The following is a 12,519-nucleotide window of genomic DNA, read 5'->3' as shown; positions in this document are numbered from 1 at the left end:
ACTATGTTCACGAGGGCAAGAAAAGGGTGTGTAGGATTCTACAAAGAATTCTTGCTGCCATTGCAGCATTAACAAGGCGCTACATTATTTTCCCCGCAATAAACGAATACCCGAAAATCATTCAAAATATATCAATTATCACATTTTCCCGGTGATGTAGGAACCTCAGATTGCACTCCTACAAGAATAGGCCATATCGAATGTTGTGATATAACAGTCCGTTATTTCATTTTTTTTGCACAATCGCATAATTTTAAATTAAAATTATAACAATATTTGTCTCGCATTCATCATAATAACGCTGTTGTTGCCTCTTACTTGACATGTTTACTTCTTAGCGGTCTCCGCTAACCATAACCTATATAATGTCAACCATGTGTCTGTGTGACAAAATACTATTTCAACACGCCACTAGGAGCGCTATATGTAAAGAAACAAAAGTTGCTCATTGCCAAACGCGTTCAGAAATATTACGGAAATGTGTTAATTTGTCTTTAACTATTGTTTCGTAACAAATGTTGGAAATATGTTCGTGAAACAGGGTACTTTTAAACGAAGTGTTAAATTAATAACAATTGTTAGTTAACATTTGTTCAGCAAAATTTAACATAGAGTTGAAGAAACCGGGCCTAAATCTCATACTTTTGAAATGTGGTGGTGGGTAATTAAAAAAATTCTTCGTGCTTTTTTTAACAGCTACCAGCGGTCATCTTTAAACAATAGCGGTTATACATAAGCTGTTAAGGCCTCTTCTTATGTCACGGCATTGCTCTATCGAACAAGTTTAAACCTGCATCGCGAAGGCAAGAGTGTGCAGCGATAACATCATTATGCATGTCTAGACTTCCAGATGATAAAAGGAACATAACAAGACTAGAATCAAGCGCTGTATTCGATACAACATGCGTTTAAAACTGTACCGGGCGGTACACCTCCACGTCGCTAATTCAAACATTGCGCCAGTTGAAACTCCTTTACCGGAGAAAGCCTGAACTTTAACAACCATAATAATTCTAGGGTTTCTCAGAAGATGCCTCTACGGTAAATTTTGAAGTGTTCTGAACTATGCATGTTTCGATTTGTATTTGTTTGCTCTGTAGTAAGAAGTGTGAACATTCTCTTCTAGATGGCACTACTTAAGAACTACTATTGTGCACCCTAGTGCGAAGTGAAGGAACTTTTTTTGAAGAAATTTGGTATTCATAAGTTTGTTCTTTGTTAAATTTCTTTCAGACATTGTTTGGGTTGGCAGTATAACCCTTCTCTTTCCGCCAGCTTGAATTTCACCAATGAGTAATTTCTGTAATTAATTTTCCACCAATCCTAGATGTCTTCTTCAGTTTTGACTTGTAATCTTTAGCCGACCAATAAAATTTTGTGGGCGGGTTGTAATCATTCATGAATCGTCTCGAATTTTCCGCGAGGGTATATAAACTGATTTTCAGGTCTCGGGGCCACTTCAGTAACATCTCTCCTAGTGTGATTATGTAGCAGGGGGCGGGAAGCGCCTCTTTCTTCGGGCAGCAGTTCATCCACAAGATAATGGCCGTTTAATAACTTTATTTCTTGCTAGCTCAGCAGTTTAACTCTCGGGGCAGGTTCGAAACTTTTCTCATATAACCTATCCTTAAAATGTAATAGACACTTGGTAAATTTTGGATCTTTAACTATAAATTGGGATAGAGAGTGCCTAACCCTCTCGAGCTAACACTCCTGTTATTTTGAGGTGACTTTGTTTTCACAACCGTTTCTTCCTTTCTTAATGTAATTAAGTCTTCTTATACAAGTCACCTCTTTAGTATGGGATTAGCCCTTGTGTATACGGCCTAGTGCCAAATAGGTAAAAATGTATTAGAATTGCAAGTTACGCCTCCATTCAACTCAGTATTTTGGGCCATGTTATTGACCTGCTTCTTTACTGAATAGGCCTCATTATGTTGGGTATCATTACCCCTGTTCTTGTGTGCCTGGAGGGCAGATGGAGGGTGGAGTTTGGTGTGGCCTTTGAATAGGCTTGAATTTTGAGAGCGGGTTTGCTCTTTCTTAAAAGTGGATTTTCTGTGTGCCTCGAGGAGGCTTTACTGGGTAATTGGGAGCAAGTGCTCCTTGGCATGATTGGGGTTTTCTGCCCCTCTGTTGAATCTTGTATATGGGTAAAGTTGGGCTCATTGCTCAAAGATTGTGAGTCTGGGGCTTGAAGCCCAAATCTAGTAAAAAACTCTAATTGTACCTTCTTAATTTTGTTGATATGGTACTGGGTGCCTGTTGTACTTGTTATTTCTTGATCTTGAAAAGAAAATATAACCTTTATTACATTTTAAATTAACTTTAATTTCGTAAGTGAGACCTATTCCCACCCAGCAGCTTCCTTCACCTCTGCTGGTTCACCAAAACTCCGTAACAACTGGTAGCAGAGCGTGGTTGAATGGGTCTCAATTTAGCCCCCTTTGAAGGCTAAACATTGTTTTTTAGTTCGAACTCTAACTATTTTCTCAGTTGCTGGAATCTTTTTGACTTTTTCTAAAAAAATTCTGTCATCATGTCCGGCCCTCGCGAGGTTCTCCATCCTTTCTATTTGCGTAAAGAAGAATTAATTTATGAACTATCTCTCAGAAACGTTCAATCTGGAGGCACGGTTGCAGTCGATTCCAATAAGCTAAAAGATTCCCTTGATTTGCCGATTACCATCCCAACTTTGGGAGAGAAAGAGATTGACGACGCTCTCTCCACGATCAATGATAATACTACTGAGATAGCATCTGTAGATAGTTTTTTGGAAGTAAGTGATCCATTTCCTAATCAACTCAAAAGAGCACAGGCTAGGTTGTACCACTTTTATAATAAGGTGTGTGATCTATTGTCTCTGAAGTTAAATGACGTTCAGGGTAAGCAAGCTAGCGTCCTTGTCGGAAACTTGTCTAAAATGTCTAGTAAAGTTAGCCATTTGTTATCTGGATCTGCGATTCCCAAAGTCGACCAGCCTATGGTCGTAAATATCGTAAATATGGAGGATTCCTCTAAAGAGGAAGGAAGTAGTACTGAGGCGACTACCCAACGAACATCTGCCCCATTAGAAACTGAGTCCGATCGTCGCACGTCCATTCCACCCTTTGTGTTAAATAGGGCACCTTCGGAATCTGCTTCTCCTCCACATAGGCCCCTTTCTACTATGTCACCTAGTTTCAGCAGTTTACCCCATCCATTAGCTATGTTACTCAGAGGGATTTCATGGTTTTCTGTTAACTCCACAACCGATGTCATTGCTTTCTTAAGGTTTTTAGTTGAGTTCCAAGATCATGCTCTAGTGTTTTCCCTCTCTGCTTCGCAAATTCTCCAAATTAAATATCCGTATGCCATTGGTATCCTCTCGGACAAGATTGTTAGGGCAATAGCTGAACAGTCATCGATTGAAGACTTTCATGCACACCTTCTTTCAAATTTCATTCCCGCTCGTGCAAGGTCATCTCTGATTCAGAAGTACTATTATAGAGTGCAGCGACTTGATGAAAACCTAGCAGACTTCATACAAGACATCAAATTTTACACCAGGGTATTTGCTCTTCATTTTCCTGAAGACCAGATTGTACAGGTCATTGTGGAAGGCATTTCCCCATCGTACAGGTCATACTTGTGTATTGCGGCGCGCCCGCAAACCTTTGCCGAGCTAGAAGCATTGACTGTATCATCCGAAGGGGTTCGGTATGCGGACACACTGCGTGTCGCGAAAGAAGCCCCTCCATCCTCTAGTAATTTTCAGCCTCCTCCCCGCCGAACGGTCACTGCCCGTAAATGTTATGCTTGTGGGTCGCCTGACCATCTTCGGGACAAGTGTCCTTTGATCAAAGATAGTAGGGCAAGGAATGGAGCTGGGTCATCTCAAGGTTGTTTTAATGTGGCGTGTTTTCCCATATCGCTAAGAATTGCCCAAATTCGAACAGCACCCCTCCTGCTCAACTTCCGGTGCAACTTCCAACAACAATCAAAAATGACTAGTGGCTTCGGCTGAGTCGACCAACTCTTCATTCCGAGACTCAGCCCCAAGTAAAACTGCCGAATTCCCAAGGATAACTCAGTTTTCGAATTTAGCTTTTGAAGGCCCTAAAGAATGTCTTAGGATTGCGGCGGATACACCCGCACCTGTTCCTTTTCTCAAAATTGAATTAAATAATGAGCCGGTAACTGCTCTTTTAGATTCTGGCAGTGTTTGTTCTATTATTTCGGCTGAATGGTATTCGAAATTGAAATCTGTTTGTAAACTTCCTGACTATTGCTCGTCTTCGGTTCAATATGTTTCGGCTAATTCTTCTCCATTAGAAATTTTAGGCTCCTTAAAGGCCAAAATTTGGATTTCTAAATTTACTTGGAAGGTTAAACTATTGGTGGCAAAGCACTTAACTTGCCCCATTATATTGGGAGCAGACTTCATGTCATATACTGGTCTAGTGCTCGATCTTCAGAGCAAGTCGTGCACATTCAAATTTGCTTCTAATGTTAAAATTCCTTTACTTAAATGTAGTTCTGTGTCATGTTCATCTGTTTCGCCTACCCAGAATGAGATGTTGTTAGATCTTAGACATCTACCTGAGGAGCAGGCTGATAGTATTCGTAAGTTGTGTCAGTCATTTCCAGAGGTGTTCTCTGATACTCTTGGTGTTACTGACCTTATTGAATACAAGATTGAGGATACTGATTCGATTCCTGTCCGTTTTCCACCTTATAGGCTGTCTCCTCCTAAAATGAAAGCATTGAAGGAAATCATCGGTCAAATGCTTAAGGATGGTATAATTCGGCCCTCTAAGTCGGCGTATTCTTCGCCTATTTTTCTAGTCCCGAAACCCCAAGGTGGCTTCAGGCCTGTGATTGATTAAAGGGCTCTCAATCGGAAGGTGGTGTTACAATCTGTGCCCCTTCCAGACCTTCACTCTTGTTTTTCATGGTTTCGTAAGGCTAAGTTCTTTACCATCTTAGATCGTAACCAGGCTAATAATCAAATTCCTCTGGCTGAAGAATCTAAACATCTTACAGCGTTTGCCACGGATTGGAATTTGTATTAGTACAACCGCGTGCCTTTCGGGCTCCCCACGGGAGCAGCTGTGCTTACGAGGCTACTAGACAGGGTCTTCTCCAACATTAAGTTTGAGTATTTGTATCACTATCTTGAGGATGTCGTTGTATTTCGGAGACCTTCGAAGAACACCTAGATCACCTGACAGAAGTTCTCAATCGCCTTCGTAAGGCTGGGTTAATTGTGAAGTTGTCCAAGGTCGCCTTCGCTAAGCCTTCTATGTCATTCCTAGGGCATATTGTGTCGCCTGATGGTGTTGCAGTCGATCACTCTAGAACACAGGCCATCCGTGACTTCAAGCCTCCTAAGGACATCAAAGGTATTGCTAGCTTCATTGGCATGGTGAATTTCTTCAGGAAATTTATTCCTAACTTCGCTAACCGAGCGGCGCACTTGAACCTTCTTCGTAGGAAAGGCGTCAAATTTGAGTGGGGACCTTCTCAACAAGCCGCTTTAGAAGATCTTAAATTAGCTCTCTGTAATGCCCCTGTTCTTGCTACGCCTGATTTCTCGAAGAAATTCATCGTCCAAACCGACGCGTCGTCGTCCGCAGTAGCGGCAGTCCTTCTTCAAGAGACTGAACTAGGGAGGCGTCCCATCGCCTATGTCTCTAGGACTCTATCGGCTCAAGAAGCCAAATATTCCTTCTATGAGCTCGAAGGTTTGGCAGTCTTATTTGCTTTAGAAAAGCTCCGTCTCTATCTGGAACATGTCAAATTCGACTTGGAGACAGATAACCAAGCCTTAAGCTTGGTCTTAGCTAGGCCGCGTAGTACGGGTCGTATAGCCCGCTGGGCCATTATAATTTCTGCCTTCCAGTTTGACATGAGGTATATTCGTGGTACTGGAAACGTGGTTGCTGACGGACTAAGCCGTATGTTTTCCAATGATGTAGAGACCCATGAACTGGTCGATAGTTCTTCACCTTCCGAGTCCATAAGACCCGAGGTTAATGCCATTTTGACTGATACTCCCATGTTGTTTAGGGATCTCGAGAAATATCAACGGGAAAATCCGACGCTGGCCCCTATCATGGAAACCCTATCTTCTGGGGAACATGTCGTCCCTTATGTATTGAGGAATGGTGTTTTATGTTGCCCGTCAAGGCATGATAAAAAATGAAAATTGTAGTATCAGCTGTTCTTGTACCAATGATCTTCAAGTACATTTAGGCATCTTCAAAACCCGTGAAAAGATTCGTGAAATGTTCATCTGGAAGGGTATGGACGGAGAAATCCGTGAATTGGTAAAATCTTGTAAGTCATGTTGGCTTAGTAAACCTGCCATGTCCACTAAGCAAGGGCTTTTGTCTTCTCATCAAGCGTCGCGCCCCATGGAACGTCTCTACATCGATTACGTAGGACCCTTTCCCAGTCAAAGGGGAATGCCAATAAATTCATCCTTGTGTGTGTAGATGGCTTTACTAGATTTTCTTGGTTATTTCCCACTAAGCTGGCTACCGCGCAGTCCACAATCTCTTGTTAAAATTCCATTTTTGCTTCTTTCGGTCCGTGTCAATATACTGTGTCTGATAATGCTAAAGCTTTCACATCCAATCTCTTTCGTAAATTCTGTTTTGATCTGTCCATATTGCATGTGACTACTTCTGCTTATTATCCTCAACCATCTCTAGCGGAACGGGTCAACCGTAATCTGAGGTCGGCCCTTATTGCCTATCATCACGACGATCATTCTAGGTGGGACACGTCCTTGCATTGGTTAGCTTTTGCTTTGAATTCGGCGGTTCATTAATCCCATAAGTTTACTCCAGCTTCCTTGATGTTCAAGTTTGTTCCCAACACGCCGCTCTCTAACCTTTGGTCTCTTAGTGATATTCTTCCTGAGACAATAGATCCTGATAACATTAAAGATCTTTGGAAGAAGGCTAAAGCCAATCTTAAAGTTTGAAACAGCTCATGGCTTTTCTCCAAAGTGAAGTTGTTAGTGAGGAAAGAATTTCATTAGCAATGAATGGGTTCAACATTAATACATCCCAAGGGCTCAAGATTAAGGGAGGCAAAAAACCAAGGGAACCCGCTGAACCAAATATCCCCACCGCTTCTGCCTTGTTATCTACTGATATTTCTAAAAGACAGGGGTGTATATTTTGTCTTAAACCTCATTCTAGTTCAGAATGCATTAAAGCTCAACAAATGACTGTGGAGGAAAGAAGGAAAATCTTGAGTAACAAGCACTGTTGTTTTAATTGTTTAAAGAGAGGTCAACAAAGTAAAGCTTGTAAATTCATTATTAGATGTATTGTTTGTGGTGGGAAGCATGTGGTACTAATGTGTTATAAACTTGGTAACAAACACAAAGAAAGTGTTTCAAAAAATAATTTTGAGTGAGAAAGAAAGTCGATTAGTGAGGATGCCACTCATGTAGATAAGCCTATGGCTAACGTCTCTTGTTCTCCTGAGGTATATTTACAAACTCTGGCGGTTGTTGTTGTTATGGGTAAGAGTAAACAAAAAACAGTGCGAGCGATCATTGATACCGGGTCTACTAAATCTTACATTGTGCGTGGCTTAGCTGAACAAATGGGGTACCAGTCAGTCGGAAAAGAAACTCTAATACACTCTTTGTTTGGGGAGGTACGTTCCCAAGAGGTTAAGCATGATTGTTACAACATAAGTTTAAGAAGTATAGAGGGAAACTATTCCAAGGAACTGCAAGTTTTGAGCCAAGACATAATTTGTGAAGATGTCCCATATGTTAGGAATGGTACTTGGAGTAATGAGATAAAGGATCTGAAGATTTGTTTAACAGACGTACAAGACCGAGGACCCATACAGATTCTACTGGGGGCAGATGTCGCAGGTGAATTGCTTACTGGAAAGACACATCAACTAAAGTGTGGTCTAGTTCTAGTTGAGACTGTTCTAGGGTGGACACTAATGGCAAAAATTATAAGTAATAAACCTAGAAGGGATGCAGCGTCACTCTTGGTGACATCATTGTTTTTAAAACAAACAAAAATTTGTGATCTCTGGGACTTAGAAATTCTAGGAATTACTGATCCTGCAGAAAAGGAATCTACCATCGAGAAGAATGAACGAGTTAGGAAGAATTTCCTTGAGACTGTGAGGCTGAATGAAGACAACAGATATGAAGTGTGTCTACCTTGGAGCGAGCAACATCCACCTCTTCCGGACAATAGCGAAATAGCTCAGCGCAGATTGGAGACAGTCACAATGAAACTACAAAATGAGCAACATTATGGAGGATACGATGGGGTCTTACGAGATTGGATGGGGCAAGGAATTATTGCAATGGTATCCGAAGAAGAGCTGGCGAATGGCGGACACTATTTACCACATCGACCTGTCTTGAAAGAGAACAGCACCACCAAGATATGACCTGTATTTGACGCCTCTGCGAAACAGAGGAACGCTCCTTCTCTAAATGATTGTATTGAAAAAGGACCTAACCTTATAGAGTTGATTCCTAGTTCATTACTGAAGTTCAGAGAAAATGATATTGGAGTCATCGCAGACATAGAAAAGGCATTTCTCCAAATAAGCATCCATCCTAGAGACCGTGACTTTCTAAGATTTTTTGGTGGGATAAGGCAAGTACAGAAAAGATGAAAGTGTTTCGCCATAATAGAGTTGTTTTCGGTCTTGCATGTTCTCCTTTCTTACTGTCGGCAACAATAGAATTCCATTTGAACGAGATGAAGAGAGAAGCAGTTGATAACAATCCCTACTTGGTTCCGACAATAGAAAGGCTGAGAGAATGTTTCTATGTAAATAATTGTACTACAAGTGTTAACAATGAAGCTGACCTCAATTCATTCATGAAAGAGGCAAAAATAATTATAGAGAAGGCATCTTTCAACCTGCAAGGGTGGGAGTATTCTCACGACAAAACAACTGAAAACTTATCACAAGTGTTGGGACTCGTTTGGAATAAAGAAAACGATACTATGGAGTTGAATCTGGCACATGTCATTGATATCATACCTGATGTAATAACAAAGAGGACAATACTAAGAGCTGCTCATAGAGTATTTGATCCTATTGGTTTTTCATGTCCTGTATCTCTCTGCCCTAAATTAATTCTGCAGGAACTTTGGGCTTCTGAGCTGGACTGGGACACTGAGGTAAATGAATCGACAAAGAAAAGGTTTCTGAAATGGTTGGCAGAACTACCTCTCCTGGCTGAGATTAAGATTCACAGATGTCTGATTGGAAGGCTGCAATCGGTTGAAGATATCTCTATACATATATTCTGCGATGCTAGTCAAACCGCAAATGCAGCAGTTACTGTATATTCTTGCGAGTGCAGAGGATTGATAACGTGGATCTACGGCTTGTATAAGCAAAGGCTCGAGTGGCACCCAAGAAGAAGTTCACCATACCACGTCTGGAAATATTAGCAGCTACCATAGGTGTTAGACTTGCCACATCAGTGTTACCATCATTAAGGTCAAAGGAAATTATTGTTCATTATTGGAGTGACTCATCGACAGTGTTATCCTGGGTAAAATTAGACGACCTTGGGGAACTTTCGTATGGAATAGAGTTCAAGAAATCCGAAGATTATCCAGAACTGAACAGTGGCGACATGTTCCTGGAACCATGAATCCACCTGACCTGGCATCAAGAGGATGTGATCCAAAGCACTTACTGGAACAGAGATGGTGGGCGGGTGCGAAATGGTTGAAACAATCCCCTACTCAATGGCCCTGCTCCGAAGTTACAAGAAACGATGAAGAAGTGTTCGAAGAAAAAAGAAGAAAAGTCAACACTATGACCGCAATAGAAAATAAGTCAAATACGCAAGAGTGGCACCTCGACTATTTCTCGAGTTTTCGGAAAACAGTTCGCATGATGGGGTGGATCTTGAGATTTCTGCACAATTGTCGACAACAAAAATTAACTAGGATATACGCAGAACTATCAGTTGAGGAGACGACCAGAGCGGAGAAAATTGTGATGAAGTTCATACAAAAAGAGCGTTTTGTAGATGTAAAGGACGAGAGATTTAGCACACTCTGTGTTTTCACTGATGACGGGGGAGTGATGAGACTGAAAACAAAGATAATAGCACGTCGGGATGATTACGCTTTCCGCTGTCCTATTATCTTTCCTGCAAAATATGCTTTAGTTCGTGCTCTCATTAGGGAAAAATACAAAGAGTTATGTCATGCTGGTACACAGAATCTGCTCAGCGGGCTCCGACAGAAATACTGGATCCTCGGTGGAAGAAGAACTGTGAAGAGTGCAATCGCATCATGTGTTGTCTGCCGAAGATACCATGGAAAACATATTGAAGCGGAATAGGCTCATCTACCCGTTGACAGAGTGAGAGAGGCTTCGGTTTTTGAGATATCAGGGGTAGACTTTGCAGACCTTTGATTTTGAGAGGAGGAGAGAAAGCCTGGGTCTGTTTGTTCACGTGTGCTGTTTTTCGTGCGGTCCATCTGGAGCTCGTGACATCTTTGGCTACCTCAACATTCCTAGAAGCCTTTCGACGCTTTGTATCCAGACGTGGAAGGCCAACGATAGTCTACAGTGATAATGGGACGAATTTTCATGGCGTCTGTAATGCCTTGGAGACGATTCAGTGGGATAAAATTGTTCAATATAGGTCTGCAAATGAAATTGAATGGAAATTTAATCCTCCCGCTGTACCGTGGTGGGGAGGTTGCTGGGAGAGATTGATTGGTGTTCTCAAACAAATTCTCAGGAAAGTTCTGGGAAATTCGTGCTTGTCGTATCAAGAAATGATGACAGTCTTGTGTGACATCGAAGCTGTGATGAATTCTCGGCCGCTTACCTACCTGTCCAATGATGGGAGTGACCTGATGGCAATAACCCCTGCAATGTTTCTGCAAGAGGTCAAGGAGGTTGGAATGCCCGATATCGACATGATAGAAAATGTAAGATTCGACAAAAGATACAGATATAGACAGAAAATAAAAGAAACTTTAAGGTTGAGGTTTAGGAATGAGTATCTTGGACAACTAATTCAGAAGAACCACCATACAAAAAGTCAGTACAAATCCTGCGTGGATGAAGTAGTACTAGTAGACAATGACAACCCCAAGAGACTGAATTGGCCGTTGGCAAGAGTGATGGATGTTATCCCTGGCAAAGGTGGTGTTGTGAAACTTGTTCGTCTGAAGACTTAAAGAGGGGTACTCGTGAGACCGGTGCAGAAGGTATACGCACTCGAAGTGACATCTGCAGAAGACCACGTCTTCAGACAATTTAAGCTGTGTGAAAAGAAAGAAAGTGACCGAAGGACAGTTAAATCATCGACCGATAGTTCCAAACTAAAAACTAGTAGTGGAAGACTGGTGATTAAACCCAAAAGATTTGAGGATTGAGTGATATTTTTTCACAAGTGTTCATTTATTCTATGTGATATTTATCTCAAGTGTTTTTATTTATTTTGAGTTCCAAAAGAGACAAGAAAAGCGGAGAGGTGATCTTGCTGTTTTGTATTGTGTATAGTAAATTCAGTTTTGTATTGTAATGTGGATAAATGATGTGTTGAGTTGTTCCCACAACTCAAGGTGGGAGGATGTTGAGTTTGTAACATATTTGAAATTAAATTTAATATGATGGGGTTGGCAGTAGAGAGAGATGTCTGGGTTAGAGAGTGTGTGTGGGTGTTGAAAAATGTGTATGGCTGACGTATAGAAGTGCTTGTTTTTTCTTCTGAATAAATAGTAAAAATATATGATTTCAGCGGGGTGTTTCCTGATTTTTAATTGGTGAACCTAACAATATACCAATAAATGTACAGCATATTATCCCTGACATCTCAAATTGCTCACCAAAAAAATTAACATGATAAAAGTGAGTCTAACTTATTTATTACTTCCATATTGAGCCCAATAACACTTGTCTTGATGGAATCAGACATTTCTAATTGGCTACAGCCAAACCTCACTTTTCCATACCATCATCACCACCACCGTAACCCTAGAACACCCTTAATCCTAATTTTCATCTCACTTTCTAGGACTTATAGTGCAGTCACATTGTAGTTACAAACATTAAGCTATTAAGTACTGACTAAACCTTCTTTCTAAGTTATCAATCGAAACTTTCTTGACAGTAAATAATTTGCTTTCACAATTCCAAACGAAACTTCTTGAGTAGGGCCTAACTTTTCTTCCTTTTAGTGCAAATAATAATAATAATAATGATAATAATAATAATAATAATAATAATAATAATAATAACAATTACTTTACGTGTCACTAAATACTTTTACAGTTTTGGAGATGCCAAGGTGCCGGAATTTAGTCCCTCAGGAGTTCTTTTACGTGCCAATAAATCTACCGACTCGAGGCTGACGCATTTGAGTACCTTCAAATTCTACCGGACTGAGCCAGGATCCAACCTGCCAAGTTGGAGTCAGAAGGCCAGCGCCTCAACCGTCTGAGCCACTCAGCCCGACCCTTTTAGTGCAAAGTTCGAATCGTTCCCTTAAAA

Source organism: Anabrus simplex, chromosome 7 (assembly GCF_040414725.1).
Source record: "Anabrus simplex isolate iqAnaSimp1 chromosome 7, ASM4041472v1, whole genome shotgun sequence".
Classification (NCBI taxonomy): domain Eukaryota; kingdom Metazoa; phylum Arthropoda; class Insecta; order Orthoptera; family Tettigoniidae; genus Anabrus; species Anabrus simplex.
This window is presented reverse-complemented; position numbering follows the sequence as displayed.